This window comes from Capricornis sumatraensis, chromosome 3 (genome assembly GCF_032405125.1).
Source record: "Capricornis sumatraensis isolate serow.1 chromosome 3, serow.2, whole genome shotgun sequence".
NCBI lineage: Eukaryota > Metazoa > Chordata > Mammalia > Artiodactyla > Bovidae > Capricornis > Capricornis sumatraensis.
In genome coordinates this window covers 92,575,771-92,594,521 of record NC_091071.1, presented here as the reverse complement: position 1 = coordinate 92,594,521, position 18,751 = coordinate 92,575,771, and the positions used below count along the sequence as shown (strand labels likewise).

At 38.6% G+C, this 18,751-nt stretch overlaps 1 protein-coding gene across 1 annotated transcript in view; it reads right to left on the bottom strand.

The window, feature by feature from the left end:
- Positions 1 to 18,468, bottom strand: part of ORC4 (origin recognition complex subunit 4) — a 92,351-nt gene extending 73,883 nt beyond the window's left edge. The window contains exon 1 of the mRNA XM_068968070.1: positions 18,401 to 18,468. The gene's annotated coding sequence lies outside the window, so the exon portion shown is untranslated. The remainder of the gene's footprint in view (positions 1 to 18,400) is intronic.
- Between the last annotated feature and the right edge of the window lie 283 nt (positions 18,469 to 18,751).

The following is an 18,751-nucleotide window of genomic DNA, read 5'->3' as shown; positions in this document are numbered from 1 at the left end:
CAGTTACAACTGGACATGGAACAATAGACTAGTTCCAAATAGGAAAAGGAGTACGTCAAGGCTGTATATTGTCACCCTGCTTATTTAACTTATAGGCAGAGTATATCATGAGAAACGCTGGGCTGGAAGAAGCACAAGCTGGAATCAAGATTGCCGGGAGAAATATCAATAACCTCAGATATGCAGATGACACCACCCTTATGGCAGCAAGTGAAGAGGAACTAAAAAGCCTCCTGATTAAAGTGAAAGAGGAGAGTAAAAAGGTTGGCTTAAAGCTCAACATTTAGAAAATGAAGATCATGGCATCCAGTCCCATCACTTCATGGCAAATAGATGGGGAAACAGTAGAAACAGTGTCAGACTTTATTTTTTGGGGCTCCAAAATCACTGCAGATGGTGACTGCAGCCATGAAATTAAAAGACGCTTACTCCTTGGAAGAAAAGTTATGACCAACCTAGGTAGTATATTCAAGAGCAGACACATTACTTTGCCGACTAAGGTCGGTCTAGTCAAGGCTATGGTTTTTCCTGTGGTCATGTATGGATGTGAGAGTTGGACTATGAAGAAGGCTGAGCGCCGAAGAATTGATGCATTTGAACTGTGGTGTTGGAGAAGACTCATGAGAGTCCCTTGGACTGCAAGGAGATCCAACCAGTCCATACTGAAGGAGATCAGCCCTGGGTGTTCTTTGGAAGGAATGATGCTAAAGCTGAAGCTCCAGTACTTTGGCCACCTCATGCGAAGAGTTGACTCATTGGAAAAGACTCTGATGCTGGGAGAGATTGGGGGCAGGAGGAGAAAGGGACGACCCAGGGTGAGATGGCTGGATGGCATCACGGACTTGATGGACGTGAGTTTGAGTGAACTCCGGGAGTTGCTGATGGACAGGGAGGTCTGGCGAGCTGCAATTCATGGGGTTGCAAAGAGTCGGACACGACTGAGCGACTGAACTGAACTGAATATTTATGGAGAGTGACTTCTGAGGATAGAAGTTTTGACTTTCCCTGGATCACCTGCTCTGGGTGAAGCTAGCTGCCTTGTAAGGAAGACAGTAAGGCAACATGACAAAGACGTCTTCATGGTAAGGAACTGAGGAGTCAGTAGTAACTTGCCAATAACATGAGTTAACCAGTTCGGATACACATTTTCCACCTCCTGTCAAGCCTTCAGATTACTGCAACTACAGCTAACATCTTAACTATAACCCATGAGACACCAAGAGCCACAAGCATCTATCTAAGTTGTTCCTGAATTCCTGATCCACAGAAACTATGTGGGAAAATAAATATTTTTTTAAGCAATTACTGACTGTAACTATTTTAGAGTAGTTTGCTACATAGCAACAAATAAGTAATACCCCTCTCCTTCAGAATTTATTAAAAACATAAAAGTAATGATAATCCAGTTGCTGATACCAAGAATCAGTCATGAATACTGTAAACTTCCTCTTCAAAAAAAAGAAAGAAAAACAAAACGACAAAAATGCCCCCAAATCTAGAGGATATGACCAAGGTAAAACAGAGAAAAGCTTACAATATTTGTGAGATAAAATTTAGTCTTTATCCCTGGTCTCTGGCACAGAGCTTCAGAAACCCTTGCAATTTTCTAAGTGATGAGAGCACCAGGAGGATTTTTTTGCTTTAATATTTGGTTACTGAAACCAGTTATTAACACAGGGATTCTAAAACTCCAGTGATTTCCTGGGTAATAAGATTATCTTTTGTTCTAATGAGATGACTCAATGGGCTCCTGCATGTGTCCTGCATGAGGGCTAGTCAGCAGGAAGACCAATTCATGATTAGAAGCTTGGAATTTTTGGCCATGCCTCCCTCTTGAGTAGGGAGAAAGGAGTTAATGATTCATTGTGAGAAATGGAGTTAATGGTTCATCATGCCTATGTAATGAAGCCTCCTCCATGAAAATCCCAAAACATACTGGTTTTAAAGAACTTCTGGGTTGGTGAACATGTGAACACTTGGGAAGTGTAGCGGCCACTCTGAGATGGTGTCAGAGTTCCACTTCCACTTCCTCATACCCTGCTATATGTATCTTTTCCAAATGATTGTTCCTCAGCTACATCCTTTCATAAAAAACTGGTTATTTAGTAAGTAAAACGTTTCTCTGAATTTTATGAGCCACGTGGGCAAATTAATCAAGCCCAAAAAGGGAGAGGCAAAACCAGACAAAGCATAAAAAACTTCCAAAGACAAAGCTCACACAAAAACCATAGAGAGAAACAAAGACTCTGACTCAAATATTTATTAGCAAATATGTAAACAAGAGCATCTTTGAAAATGCTAGAAACCTGGTTCTTTAATCTGACAGGATAGATACCAAAAATCCAGTATAAACAGTTTTCCAAATAAAATCATGAACAATATGTTCACTGTTGTTATTTGCAAAGTTGTGTCCAACTCTTTTGTGATCCCATGGACTGTAGCCCATCAGGACTCTCTGTTCACAGGATTTCCCAGGCAAAACTGCTGGAGTGGGTTGTCATTTCCTTCTCCAGGGGATGTTCCAACCTAGGGTTCAAACTTGTATTTCCTGCATTGGCAGGCAGATTTTTTCACACTGTGCCACCATGGAAGCCCAATATATTCACTACTATCACTACCAATATTTAATAGCTTTCTAGAGAAAACAAGAAACAACAAAAACTCACTAACCCAAGTTTAAGTGGTTCCTATATATGAGTTTAAATATTACCACTCTTTCCAATAAGTTAGACTGTAAGATTTCTTTAAAGGGAAAACGCTCAATTTAAGTAACCACACTATCAATTTAACCACTGAAACAAAACGATTATTTACTTTGTTAAATTATGTATGTTTATTGATAGAAATGTACAAATTTGTTAATCAGAGTTTATTGTATAATTAAGCATCTGTAAGTAGCCCTTGTTTCAGTGATTAACGAATGGAATATATTATAACAATATTACGGTAGTAAACTGTAAAGTTTCATTGTTTAACATTCCACTTATTAAAATTATTAAGTATTATTCTAATATTAGTAAAAAATAACTTAGAGAAATAAAATATCTTTAAAATGCAGCTCTTTCTTAAAACTAAATAAAAAAGATTAAATGAGATATCATTTTGGGGACACAAAAGTGTTTCATTTCAGTTGAGACAAATACTTAGGGTTGGTGACATTGTGGTTAATGGAACCAACACACAATAATGTTACAAACACACATTACTAGAAGTCACAATTTCACTGTTTTTGTTCAGCAATTCCACTTTAAGAATCTACTCAAAAGAAATAATTACAGATATGCATAGTTCAGTTCAGTCGCTCAGTTGTGTCCGACTCTTTGCGACCCCATGAACTGCAGCATGCCAGGCCTCCCTGTCCATCACCAACTCCTGGAGTTCACTCAAACTCATGTCCATCGAGTTGGTGATGCCACCCAGCCATCTCCTCCTCTGTTGTCCCCTTCTCCTCCTGCCCCCAATCCCTCCCAGCATCAGGGTCTTTTCCAATGAGTCAACTCTTCGCATGAGGTGGCCAAAGTATTGGAGTTTCAGCCTCAGCATCAGTCCTTCCAAAGAATACCCAGGACTGATCTCCTTTAGAATGGATTGGTTGGGTCTCCTTGCAGTCCAAGGGACTCTCATGAGTCTTCTCCAACATCACAGTTCAAAAGCATCAATTCTTTGGTGCTCAGGTTTCTTCACCGTCCAACTTTCACATCCATACATGACTACTGGAAAAACCATTACCTTGACTAGACGGACCTTTGTTAGCAAAGTAATGTCTCTGCTTTTGAATATGCTATCTAGGTTGGTCATCACTTTTCTTCCAAGGAGTAAGCGTCTTTTAATTTCATGGCTGCAATCACCATCTGCAGTGATTTTGGAGCTCAAAGAAATAAAGTCTGACACTGTTTCCACTGTTTCCCCATCTATTTCCCATGAAGTGATGGGACTGGATGCCATGATCTTCGTTTTCTAAATGTTGAGCTTTAAGCCAGCTTTTTCACTCTCCTCTTTCACTTTCATCAAGAGGCTTTTTAGTTCCTCTTCACTTTCTGCCATAAGGGTGGTGTCATCTGCATATCAGAGGTTATTGATATTTCTCCCAGCAATCTTGATTCCAGCTGTGCTTCTTCCAGCCCAGTGTTTCTCATGATGTACTCTGCCTATAAGTTAAATAAGCAGGGTGACAATATACAGCCTTGACGTACTCCTTTTCCTATTTGGAACTAGTCTATTGTTCCATGTCCAGTTCTAACTGTTGCTTCCTGACCTGCATATAGGTTTCTCAAGAGGCAGGTCAGATGGTCTGGTATTCCCATCTCTTTCAGAATTTTCCAGTTTCTTGTGATCCATGCAGTCAAAGGCTTTGGCATAGTCAATAAAGCAGAAATAGATGTTTTTCTGGAACTCTCTTGCTTTTTCCATGATCCAGCGGATGTTGGCAATTTGATCTCTGGTTCCTCTGTCTTTTCTAAAACAGGCTTGAACATCACAAATACTTAACTAAAATGATGTTTAATGCAGCTCTGGCTATGAACAATAAAATATCCAACAGTAGAAAATCAGTTTTGTGTTTTTTTTTCCACAACAGAAACACAATGAGACACAACTGCTCTTCAACTATAGTCCTGATGAATTTGCTTGCAGAAACAGCAACAACAACATGCAATTTTTTGTTTAAAAAGGATCAAGCCTCTCTGTCTAGATGGAAGAAGCTTGGAGGTTGACACTCTTGTCCTTACAAGAAAAAAGCTGAACAAAGTAAAAAACAACAACTCGCTGTCTATCCATAAGAGAATAAGGCCATAAGACAAACTGTTTCCTTCAAAATTAGAGACATACGTGCAGATACAGAGACTGACGGCTTACTGGAGCAGAAGCTAGGAAACATAAATTACACTGAAGCCAGACCCAAGGTATGAAAACCTAAAATGTAATTGACAAACTGCTGGAGACTCAATGTAGTTTAAGTTAAAAACTCCCAGAGGACCCATTCTTAGGGAGGTCTCCAAACTTAACTGAATTTTATCTCCAAGACCCTTGCTAGGTTCTCAGAGAAGACCAGGAAAAAATCTCCTTTTGCTTCAAAAGGTGTAAGAGAAGAGTACCAATACTGAAATACATCCAAGAGCATTCTGTCCTCTTTAACAGGGCTTGCCCCAATACGAAACTATTTACCAGCGCCTTAATGACCTGAGGGGAAAAAATATAGAATTCTAGAGAAGGCAATTGCACCCCACTCCAGTCCTCTTGCCTGGAAAATCCCATGGATGGAAGAGCCTGGTAGGCTGCAGACCATGGGGTTGCTACTAGTCGGACACAACTGAGCGACTTCACTTTCTTTTTTCATTTTCATGCATTGGAGAAGGAAATGGCAACCCACTCCAGTGTTCTTGCCTGGAGAATCCCAGGGATGGGGGAGCCTGGTGGGTTGCTGTCTATGGGGTCGCACAGAGTCGGAGGTAACTGAAGCGACGCAGCAGCAGCAGCATCCCCTTTTAGTCTTCTTGGCTCATCTAAAGAGCTTAATGTGTGTTATGTTGCAGGGTGGAGGAAGGGAGCTGAGAGGCACTAGTGAAGGTCACATCCTAGGCACACAAACTATCACAAACACACAAAAAACGTGAGACCAAATTACAGAAATATGAAATGTTTCCCCTCCTGTCACAGAGTACATCAATAGGGAGTGGGTACATTAACAGGGGATTACAATTGAAAGAACAACTCTCAGACCTTATTTAAGAAACTGCTAAAGAAATTCAAAGAAAAGAGCAGAAATAAAAGGACACAAGAAATTTTAGCTTCTGGCATCTATAGGTAAACAATAAACACAGCCTACCTTTGAGATAAAGGAACAAAAATTATCACACTAATGACCTATTTACCTCAGTTTCTTAAACCTAGTACATCAAGTATGGCTTTTAACAGAAAATTACAAGGCATAGTAAAAGGAGAAAAAAACACATAGAGATTGAAGAGACTGAAGAGATAGAATGATATTCAGACATGGCACAGAATTTGGAATTAACAGACTAGGAATTTAAAACAACTATGACTAATATGCTAAGGGATCTAACAGAAAAACAGACAACTGGTAACTACCGACAGGCAATGTAACCAAAGAATGAATCAAAAAGAAATAACAGAAATGAAAACAGTGGCACAGGAAAAAAGGATACAATTAATATGCTAAAAATGTAGTAATGATTAGATAAAGAATGTTATAAAGGACAGAAGTGATGAATTGGAAACATTCTGTTAAATGACACATACTGTCTGTTAAACAGAATAGGTATAGTTTTATTTGAAAGTGGACCTGGATTGCTTATAAATCTATACTGCAAATACTACAGCAACCACTGAAAGAAGTTTTTAAAAAGTATAATTTATAGCTTGAAAGAGGAAAAGAACCTGAATGCAAAATGCCTGGTTAAAACCAAAGAAGGCATTTACTGTATCAGTAATGACTTTATATGTCAGCAATCTAAATAAATAGACCAATTAAAATAGTAGGTAAAAAAAAAACAAGCAACAACCTTATGTTCTCTATAAGAAATCACCTTTAATAATGACACAAAGTACAGAAATGGAAGAAGACATACAATAATCCAAAAAGAGTTTAAGTAACTATATTAAATTTAGATTAAGCAAGCAGCAGCACCAGGAATAAAGACACATTACTACTGATAAAGTAATTAAGTCCCCAATAAGACAATACATATTCTTCTGAAGTTCACACATCACATTCACCTAGACATACTGTATTCTGGGCCATGTGTGCTGGTCACTCAGTCGTGTCCGACTCTGTGCAACCCCATGGACTGTAGCCTGCCAGGCTGCTCTTGTCCATGGGATTCTCCAGGCAAGAATATTGGAGTGGGTTGCCATTCCCTTCTCCAAATCTGGGCCATAAACACAACTAAAACTTATAAGAATAGAAATTATGTTAAAGTATATTCTAATACCATGATGGAAATAAACTAGAAATGAATAATAAAAAGATAGCTTAAAAAAATAACAATACAGAGTTTAAAGGTCACAAAAGAAAAGTCAAAACCTGTATATGACAACGCTTTTTGTGTGTCTGAGTTCAAAGCCATTCCAGATGCCTTAGACAGCCAAATGTCTGATCTCCAGATAACTGAGGCATTTCCATACGTAGATAATATTCTGTTTTAGAGCATTCTGCTGCAAGGGACTAGTGTCTGCATACCCAGTCTACACAGGCTTCATAGGCTATGGCAAGACCAGTCTGCTATCCAAGCTCTGCAGTGAAAGCCCTGATGGCATTGTGTTCACCACAGGTCTTAAAAGCAGTGCCATTTCCAAATGCCATCTTGAACGTCAAAGAACTTGGAGGAGAGAGTGGCCAAGATGGCAGAGTACAAAGATCCTGAGCTTACCTCCTCTCATGAGAACACCAAAATCACACTAACTGCAGGAACAATCATATATGAAAAAGACTGGAACCTGCCAAAAAAGACCTTCTACAACTAAAGACATAAAGAAGGAGCCACAAGATGGGTAGAAAGGCAGACTTGTGATAAAATCAAATCACATTTCCCCCAGGTAGGTGACCCACAAAATGGAGAATAATTATATTGCACAGGTTCTACCATAGGCATGAGAGTTGAGTTCCATGTCGGCTCCCAAGCCCAGGGGTCCAGCACCAGGAAGATGAGCCTGGAGAGCATTTGGCTTTGAAGGCAAGCAGGTTTAACTGCACAAGCCCCACAGGGCTGGGAGAAATTCTTGAAAGGTGAATACAAAAAACCATGCGCACTGGGATCCAGCACAAAAACAGTAACTTGACAAAGCCAAGGTCAGACCTACTTAATGATCTCAGAGTCTCCTCCAGAGACAGCAAGAGGCTGCAGCTCACCCTGGGGACATAAGACACTGGTAACTGACATATTTGGGAACATTTAACTACATGTACCCTAATGTTCATTGCAGCACTATTTACAATAGCCAGGACATGGAAGTAACTTAGATGTCCATCAACAGAATAGATAAGGAAGTTGTGGTACATATACAAAATGGAATATTACTCAGCTAAGAAAAGAAATGCATTTGAGTCAGTTCTAATGAGGTGAATGAACACAGACCCTATTATACAAAGTGAAGTAAGTCAGAAAGACAATGTCATGTATTAAATAATGCATATATATGGAATCTACAAAGATAGCATTGATAATCCTACTTGCAGGGCATCAAAGGACACACAGACATTTTGGACACAGTGGGGGAATGAGTGAGTGGGATGATTTGAGAGAATAACATTGAAACATATACATATGTAAAACAGATAGCTAATGAAAGTTCAGTGTATGATGCTGGGATCACAAAACCAATGCTCTGTGACAAGATAGAGGGGTGGGATGGAAAAGGAGGTAGGAGGGGGTTTCAAGAGGGTGAGGACATATATAGACCTAATGGTGATTCATGTTGACATATGACAAACACCATCACAATGATGTAAAGTAATTTTTTATCCTCTAATTTTAAAAAATAAATAAAAATGAAAACTAAAAGCTAGTTCTTTGAGAAGATAAAATAAACTTTTAGCCAGACTCATCAAGAAAAAGCAGACCCAAATTAATAAAGTCAGGAACGAAAACAGACAAGTTACAACTGACACAGCAAAAATATAAAAGATCATAAGAGACCGCTACTACAACCAATTTTACGCCACTAAAATGGAAACAATTCCATTTCCCATCACATCAAAAACAATAAAATACCTGGGAATAAACCTAACTAAAGAGGCAAAAGACTTGTACTACAAAAACTATAAGACTGAAGAAATAAACTGAAGATGACCCATAAAGATGGAAAGATATAACATATTCTTGAATTGGAAGAATCAATACTGTTAAAATGACCATACTACCCAAGGCATTTTACAGATTCAATTCAATCCCTATTAAATTACCAATGGTATTTTTCACAGAACTAGAATAAACAATTTTAAGCATCGCATGGAAACATAAAAGACCCTAAAGAGCAAAAACAATCTTAAGAAAGAATACTTAGAGGAATCATGCTCCTTGACTACAGACTATGTTACAAAAATACAGTAGTGAAAACAGTACTGTACTAGCACAAACAGAGACACACAGGTAAATGGAGCAGGATAGAAAGTCCAGAAATAAATGCCCACACCTCTGGGCATTAGCCTGATGAATTAATCTATGACAAAGGAGGCAAGAATATATACTGGAGAAAGTCTCTTCAGCAATTGGAAGTGGGAAAGCTAGACAGCTACATGCAGAAGAATTAAATTAGAACATTCTCTAAAATCATATACAAAATAAGTTCAAAATGGGTTAAAGAGGAAAACACAGGCAGAACACTCTTTGACATAAAATTAGCAACAATATTTTTTGGATCTCCTAGAGTAATGGACTTCCCTGGTGGCTCAGATGGTAAAGCGTCTGCCTATAATGTGGGAGACCCAGGTTCGCTCCCTGGGTTGGGACAATCCCCTGGAGAAGGAAACGGCAACCCACTCCAGTATTCTTGCCTGGAAAATCCCATGGGCGGAGGAGCCTGGTAGGCTACAGTCCATGGGGTCTAGAAGAGACACAGACACAACTAAGGGACTTCAGTTTCACTTTCAGAGCCATGGAAATAAGAGGAAAAAAAAAAAAAGCAAATGATACCTAATTAAACTTAAAAGCTTTTGTACATCAAAGGAAGTCATAAACAAAATTAAAGGACAAGCGGACTAGGAAAATATATTTGCAAATGATGGAACTGACAATGGATTAACTTCCAAAATATATAGCACAAAACAAACAAATAAACAAAAACCCAGTCAAAAAATAGGCAAAAGACCTAAAGAGACGTTTCTCCAAAATAGGTACATAGATCTCCAACAGGCACACGAAAAAATGCTCAACCCAGTCAACCGTTAGAGAAATAAAATTCAAAACTACAGTTTATGAGCTATTACTTTATGCAGAGACTTCTGCACAATAAAGGACAGAAACAGTATGGACCTAACAGAAGCAGAAGTTATAAGAAGAGGTGGTAAGAATACACAGAAGAACTATACAAGAAAGATCTTAATGACCCAGATAACCACAATGGTGTGATCACTCACCTAGAGCCAGACATCCTGGAGTGTGAAGTTCAAGTGGTCTTAGGAAGCGATGGTTGAGCTATTTCAAATCCTGAAAGATGAGACTGTTAAAGCACTCATTATACCAGCAAATTTGGAAAACTCAGCAGTGGCCACAGGACTGGAAAATGTCAGTTTTCATTCCGATCCCAAAGAAGGGCAATGTTAAAAGAATGTTCAAATTACTGCACAAATGCACTCATTTCACATGCTAGCAAACTAATGCTAATACTCCTTCAAGCTAGGTTTTAATACTACATGAATGAGAACTTCCAGATGTACAAGCTGGATTTTGAAAAGGTAGAGGAACCAGAGATCAAAATGCCAACATTCATTGGATCATAGAAAAGCTATAGAATTTCAGAAAAACATCTACTTCTGCTTCATTGACTATGCTAAAGCCTTTGAATGTGTAGATCACAACAAGCTGTGGAAAATTCTTCAAGAGATGGGAAAAACAGACCACCTGATCTACCTCCTGAGAAACCTACATGTAGGTCAAACAGCCAACAGTTAGAACCAGATATGGAATAACAGACTGGTTCCAAACTGAGAAAGAAGTATGTCCCGGCTTTACATTGTCACTCTGCTTATTTAACTTCTATGCAGAGTACATCATGTGAAATGCCAGGCTGGATGTAGCACAAGCTGGAATCAAGACTGTGGGGAGAAATATCAGTAACCTCAGATATGCAGATGATACCATCTTTATGACAGAAAGTGAAGGGGAATTAAAGAGCCTCTTGATGAAGGTGAAAGAGGAGAGTGAGAAAGCTGGCTTAAAACTCAACATTCAAAAAATGAGATCATGGCATTAGGTCCCATCACTTCATGGCAAATAAACGGAGAAACAATGGAAACAGTGAAGGATTTTATTTTCTTGGGCTCCAAAATCACTGAGGATGGTGAGTGCAGCCATGAAATGAAAAGACACTTGCTCCTTGGAAGAAAGGCAATGACAAACCTAGACAGCATATTAAAAAGCAGAGACATGACTTTCCAGACAAAGGTCCATACCGTCAAAGCTATAGTTTTTCCAGCAGTCATGTACAGATGTGAGAGCTGGACAATAAAAAAGATGGAACACGGAAGAACTGATGCCCTCGAACTGTGGTGCTGGAGAGGACTCCCTTGAACAGCAAAGAGGTCAAACCCATCAATCCTGAAGAAAATCGACGCTTATTATTCACTGGAAGAACTGATCCTGAAGCTCCAATATCTGGCCACCTGATGCAAAGAGCTGACTCACTGGAAAAGACCCTGATGCTGGGAAAGATTGAAGGGAGGAGGAGAAGAAGACAACAGAGATAAGATGATGAAGAATGGCATCACCAACTCAATGGACACGAGTTCGGGAGATGGTGAAGGACTTGGAATCCTGGCATGCTGCAGTCCATGGGGTTGCAGAGTTAGACATACCTGAGTGACAGAAAACGAGTTATCACCTCACATAGGTCAGAATGGCTATCAACAACAGTCTACAAGCAATAAATGTTGGAAATGGTGTGTAGAAAAGGGAATCCCCTTACATTGTTTGTGGGAACGTAAGTTCCACAGCCAGCATGGAGAACAGTATGTAGAGTCCTTAAAAAAGTAAAAATAAAGTTACTATATGATCCAGAGATGTGACTCCTGTGTATATTTCTAGAAATATCATTTATCACTGGGGATCAAAACAACAATCTATACCTGTAAGAATGATTAAATCCAGAACTTCCCATTGGTGAAGTGGATAAAAATCTGCCTGCTAATGTTGAGGACACTGATTCCCGGTCTGGGAAAATTCCACGTCTTGGAGCAACTAGGCTTGTGGCCCACAACTACTGAGCCTGTGTACTGCAACTACTAAAGCTCAAGTACCCTCAAGTCCACACGCCTAGAGCCTGTGATCCACAACAACAGAAGCCACTGCAATGAGAAGTCCATACACCACCATGAAAAGTAGTACCTGCATGCCACAATTAGAGAAAGCACAGCCAATAAACAAATTAAGTGACTAAATCCTAAACAATGGATTGTTTGGATCAAATGCTAGGATGCTGCTGCTGCTAAGTCACTTCAGTCATGTCCAACTCTGTGTGACCCCATAGACGGCAGCCCACCAGGCTCCGTCGTCCCTGGGATTCTCCAGGCAAGAACACTGGAGTGGGTTGCCATTTTCCTTCTCCAATGCATGAAAGTGAAGTCGCTCAGTTGTGTCTGACTCTTAGCGACCCCATGGTCTGCAGCCTACCAGGCTCCTCCATCCATGGGATTTTCCAGGCAAGAGTACTGGAGTGGGGGTGCCATTGCCTTCTCCAATGCTAGGATGACATGAAGTAATTAGAATTCTGATTTACTGCTGACTGGAGTGCAAAATGGTACGTACACTCACTTTGGTAGGCAGTTTGGAAGTTTCTTACAAAACTAAATGTACTTATCACATAATCCAACAATCAGGAACGTTGTTATTTTACCCAGGTGAATTAAAAACTTTTGTCCACACGAAGACTTGCATCTGAATGTTTATGACAACTTCTGTCATAAATGCCAAAATCTGGAAGACCAAGATGTCCTTCAGTGGGTATATGGATAAACAAACTGTGATACATCCATCAGATGAAATATTCACTGCTAAAATGAACTGAGCTATCAAGTCATGAAAAGAAATGGAAAAGACTTGGGAGGCATATTGCCAAGGGAAAAAGCCAATCTGAAAAAGGTAGACACTGTATGATTCCAACTATATGACAATTTTGAAAAAGCAAAACTAGGGAGATCATGAAAAAATCATTAGTTGCCAAGAGTTCAAGGCATGAATGGGAGAACAGAACACAAGGGACTTTTAGATAAGTTAAACTATTCTGTATGATACTGTCAGGGCAGATATATGTCATTACACATTTGTCAGAACCCATAATGTTAAATTCAAGGAGGGAACCTTAATGTAAGCTATAAACTTTGATTAATAATTATATATCAATACTGGTTCATCAATTGCAACAAACGTACCACACTAAGGTAAGATATTAATAATAAAGGAAACTAGGTTATAGTAAGATGAGCTGGGTGAGTGTGGCTATATAGCAATTCACTGTACTCTATACCCAATTTTTCTGGAAAACAAATCAAAACCCCCATATTCGTTAAAAAATTTAAAAGAAAAAAAGGCACACTCAAAGTCAAAATCTGTGAAAATATCAGGTAGGAATAAAATCTTATAAAAGATTTGTGAAAATGAAATGTAAGAACAAAGGCAGTCTAAGTCAGTAAGACAGATAATCTATAAATGAAGAAAAAAAAATGTACAGGCAAAATCTGCTTTAGCAGATTGTTACCCTACAGGAATATCTGCAAAACAATGAACGCTAATTCAAGGGAAATGCTAGCTACTCTAAAGCTACTTTACTTTAAGATTAATTCATCTGTTTGTTGTTGTTTTTAAAAATCAGATGCTGGAAGAGCATTTATATAGGGAAAGCGAAATTTTTTAATATTTTATTTTAAAGAGAAGTAACACTGATCAAGGCATTATACAGGAACACAGCTCCCAGAGGCTGGCAGATTTCTGTAATATAAAGCAAATAAGTATCATAATATTTTATACAAGTATGTAATACAATGGAAAGATGCTAGCAAAATATTATTTCTTTTAAAAGTATACAACAAAACTCTATAATCCAGTTTTGTTAATAAATGTACAGAAACAGGCAAAAAAATACTGAAATAACATATATCAACATCTTAACAGAATTAATTATGAGTGTAGAGATTATAGGTGAATTTCAGTTTTTACTTTTACACTGAATTTATATTAATTTTGGGGAACTTAAAAAATAATCATGTTGCATACTTAATGTATCTTATGATTTGAGAATACAAAGTAATCAGTAGTAACTATAACAACAAAATTTTAACTTTTAAAAAGTATGTCACAGATAATTATTTCAACATAACTTTTTAAATACATTATGCCATCAGATATTGCATCAAAGTGCTGCTATAACACAGCTGGACATAACACAAACCAACAGGTTTTAGAGAAAATATTTTAGGTATTTATTCATTATAAAGTAAGTTGATGTAGATATATATGGAACTATTAGGAGAAGTGATTATTTTAAAAGAGCAGTATAAGTTGACATTTCTGGGTCATCCATATAAAAAGTGTTTATTTTTATACACTGTGGAAAGATTAAGGAAAACTGAAAACGTGCATGAGTGTGTCCAAAGAAAACTAACACACTTAAAATTTTAATCTTGTCAAATCTGACTTCAATCTTCATACTTCATTACACAAAACGTCATAGTAATCTCAATTCCATTATTAATCAAAGAAGCAGTATAAAATACAAAAAACAAAGACTTTATTGGAGGTGAAGAGAAAGAGAGAACTATGTGAGATTAAGGGGAAAATATTAGAAAAAATTAGCAATCTCAACACATGCTTGTGTGAAGATAACTATCTAAGCCACACCAGGAGTGAAAAGGGGGAAACAAATTGAAGTAGTAAAAGAATGAGGAACGTGAGAGTGAAAGTGTTAGTTGCTTACTCATGTCTGACTCTTTGCGATCCCATGGACTGTAGCCCTTCAGGTTCCTCTGCCCATGGAATTCTCCAGGCAAGAACATTGGAGTGGGTAGCCATTCACTTCTTCAGGGGATCTTCCCGATCTAGGGATTGAACCTGGGTCTCCTGTACTGTAGGCAGATTCTTTACCATCTTTATATTCTTCACCAGGGCTTCTTCAGGGGATCTTCCCGATCTAGGGATTGAACCTGGGTCTCCTGTACTGTAGGCAGATTCTTTACCATCTTTACATTCTTCACCAGGGAAGCCAACTATCTATACCAAGTTTCATCCACCTCCTAGTTTATAATGTTCAACTCGTATCTTATTTTCCCATAAAGCATTAGTACAATGTACAAGGCTATCTAGACTCATCAGCCAATCCTGTTCAAATAAGATAAACACATAACATAGCCAGTATTTTAGTTTGGGTTAAAATTCATTGACAAAACCATCTCCAAAAGGCCTGCAGTGCTAAAATGATCAAAATTAAGCAGAATCCCTTACTCCACTCCATCAGAAGACAAGTGGTTCCAGAGAGGATAATACAGAAAGATCCTACACTAAGAGACAGCAAGCACAGTAGAGGGTGAGAGTATCAAAGAATTAAAAAAAAAAAAAATAAAGAATGTTGAGATTCCTGAGCTCTGTTTTTACCTGGTTCTCAGAGCACTGGAAATCAAGCTTATACCTTGATACCTTATACCAGGCGCAAGAGGCAATACTGACCTTTAGAACTGGGTAATTTCTCCGTTGTGAGTGGCTTCCCTATGCACTGTAGGATGTTCAACAGCACCTGCAGCATCTATCCAGTGGTTTTCTGTAGCAACCCATTTCTGATAACCAAATGTGTCTCCGAGACACTGACAAATGTCTTGGGGAGATCATATTGAAACAGCTAAGAACCACTGACTCTAAGGCAGAAAATTAGACAATCCTTCTTGTTGGACTCTTACTAGCCCAAGAGAAAAAAAACTTCCAAATACCTAAAGGAACTTTAAGGAAATTGATATTTGGGTTTCCCAGCCAAATTTTTCCACAGTGAGAACCATCAACAGCTAGCAAACCTTAGCTAAGTTAAGAAAGGCATGAAATAAGTTTTCAACGTTCCTTACAAAAATTTGAACACAATCAAGGATCACAACAGAGCCAAGGAAAGCCCCTAAAGTGAGACTAAAATACATCAACACAAAGAATAACTTAGAAAACACAGAGTGCGCAGGGAGAATAAACCTCAAAACAAAACTTTAAATCCATAAAGAGAAAAAATACTAGAAATGCCATGGGGGGAAAAAAATACAAAGATCAAAAAATGCTACTGAAAATAAAAAAAAACAATAGGAGAAATGAAAGTCCCAAGGTTTGAAAAATCAAGTACATTTTCCAGAAAGTGTAAAGCAAAAAACTGGAAAAATATGAAAAATGGGAGAAAGGAAATAGGTCCAGCAGTATAATGTCTAATTGCAGGTACAAGAAACACTGAGGTAGGGAAATTACAGAAAATGAATCACGAACTTTAGAGCTGAGGGATACAGGTTGCTAGGCTGAAAGAACTCATGAAATGTATATAAATTTCTATGGACTCATGAATTATCTCACATTACTGTGATGTTTCAGAACACTGTATAAAACAAAGATAAGAATCTATAAGCTTCAAACAAAAAGGTTGCAGAAGCTTCCATAGGGGAGAAGAAAGTGAAATGAAGCATTAAAAACAAGAAAGGAGTCATAAATTTTTGAAAAACTGCTCAACCCCATTAACAATCAGGAACTGCAAATTAAAATAATAACATAAAGCTAGCTTCATCAGATTGGCAAAAACAAAAACTACCAACTGTTTTCAAAACTGTAGAAAAAAGGATCTATCATACATTGTTGGGGGGAGTATAAATTGATATATTCACTTTAAAAAGTTTGGCATAGTCTACATTCTGCAGAAATGCATGCTACGTATATAAAATGCATGCTTAAGATTACAGAGTTGTACTATTTCTAAGCGCTAAAAACTGGCCACAATCCAAATGTCCATAATACTAGACTAGTTAAATTGTGTACGTTCACAAAATGACTTACTACACTATACTTACTTATAAACATTACTACCAGCAATGAAAATACATGAACTAGACTTAACAGGACTGACTGAAAATGATACATAACATGTAATTCAGTTACATACAGGATATCTTTTTTTTTAAAAAAGGTAAAACCAATCTATATTGTTTAGGAATGCTGACAAAGGTGGTTAAAAAATACTTGAAATAAAAGTGAAGGGGACTGCAATGTTCTAATTCTTCATTTTGATACAGAATACTGTGTTCACAATTATTCATTATACTGTATATCTGTGGCTTGTGCATTTTTCCACATTCTGTTTACTAATCATTAGAACTAATCATTACATTTTATAACTATGATTTGTACACTCTTTTGCACATTTAGTGTTTTGACGCAAAAAAACGATTTAAAGTTTGTTATCTATGGCACTTTTATGGCTCTGCTATAATTTTTTTGTTCTAAAGTGTCATATATTTGGTTTCAATAGAAACAAAACTTTAAGGCACCAGAGTCCAGTTTTTATTCCATTTGACAGGATTATTGCACACATGGAAAGTGGTAAAAGCACTAGTCAGTGGTGCATAAACAAAAGTCAGTGTCAAAACATACAAGACGACTAAGCAGTAACTTTACCTGATAGCATACCCTAAAAGAAATCACTACAGAATTAAGTAATACAAACACAATAAACATGAGGAATTTCAGAGTCTTGGGTTTAAAAAAAAGTTTACAAAAAATCATAACTGAAAGACTGAAATGGTTTTATTTATGATTTTATGGACAGAATGTGAGAAAGAAACAATGCTATTTTACTTAAAACAATTATTAATGAAAACTCGTCTTTTTTAAACACTCTGAATTAACATGAGGGAACTATTACTTCCAGCAAAAACAGTAGCATTTGAGAAACCAACGGCTCTAAATCTGAGGCTAGTAACCAAAGAAACTAAAAACATCCTTTTAAAAATCTCGCATCTACACTAAAGGGAAAAGTTTGATGATGTCCACTTCTCTATCAACGATTACTAAGACACAATATCAAGAATTACACAATTCCATACCCCCCTTCTGAGAAATGCTACAGGCATTTTGTTGCGGAAATCACGCGAGACACGGAGGAAAATTCTACTGAAGAACCAACTGCCTGCTTGCTCCCTCCTCAAAGCCACTCCAGAATTTCTGTGCGGTTAACGAAATAAGGACTGATGGTAGTAACACCCAATATAAACAATACATCCAATGACAGAAGTTGCCAAAATTCACACAGCTTGTTTCTCTCCCTGGACAGGTGCCCCACTGTGAGATGAAGAAGCAGTTAACAGAGTCATCTGCTGAGGGTTCTGAGATCCCATTTCTCTCTTACACCTGGACCATCACATTTCTCACCATCACCGAGTGTAGTCACCACATGCCACAGATTTAGGTTCATGAGCTCATCTACGCTCCCTACGCTCGTCCAGGATTCGCCGCCGGCTGGCTCAGAGGGAAGCCACGAGACGGAAGGAGCCCGCCTAGATTCTGGCCTGTCTGGCCTAGACAAGCCTGCCCCCCTTCCCGCATTCCCAGTCTCTAAAGCGTTCCGTCCTCTCCTTTTCGATTCGCCTTTCGCCACAGGCGCCCAAGGCTTACGTTTTGAGGCTAGTCCACTCCAGGTTACCTCTCATGGAAAAGCTGTCTCTTACCAGGGTAGAGCCGGATTCCGGAGACGGTGGGAATCGCTTCACAGGTTCCTCTCGCAGCGTTCTCGGCTCTGCTTCACCTGCAGCTGCCAACGAATTCACCGACTCCCGGCATGCCCCGCGCAGGCACCGCCTCCCCACCCCGCCCCTCTCCCGCCCAAACACGTGACCTCCTTTAGCCTCCGTCCACGCCCACTTCCGTTCCTCCACTTTCCCTTAGGAGGGAGGAGGGGACTGGGGGTGTTAAAGAGTAGCGACTTCCTCCTACTCTCCGCCCCCGCCTCTCTACCCCCTGCTACAATGTCTTCCGGGTCGCGATCGCCTCGGAGCCTTCTGGGAAACCATCTCATTTCC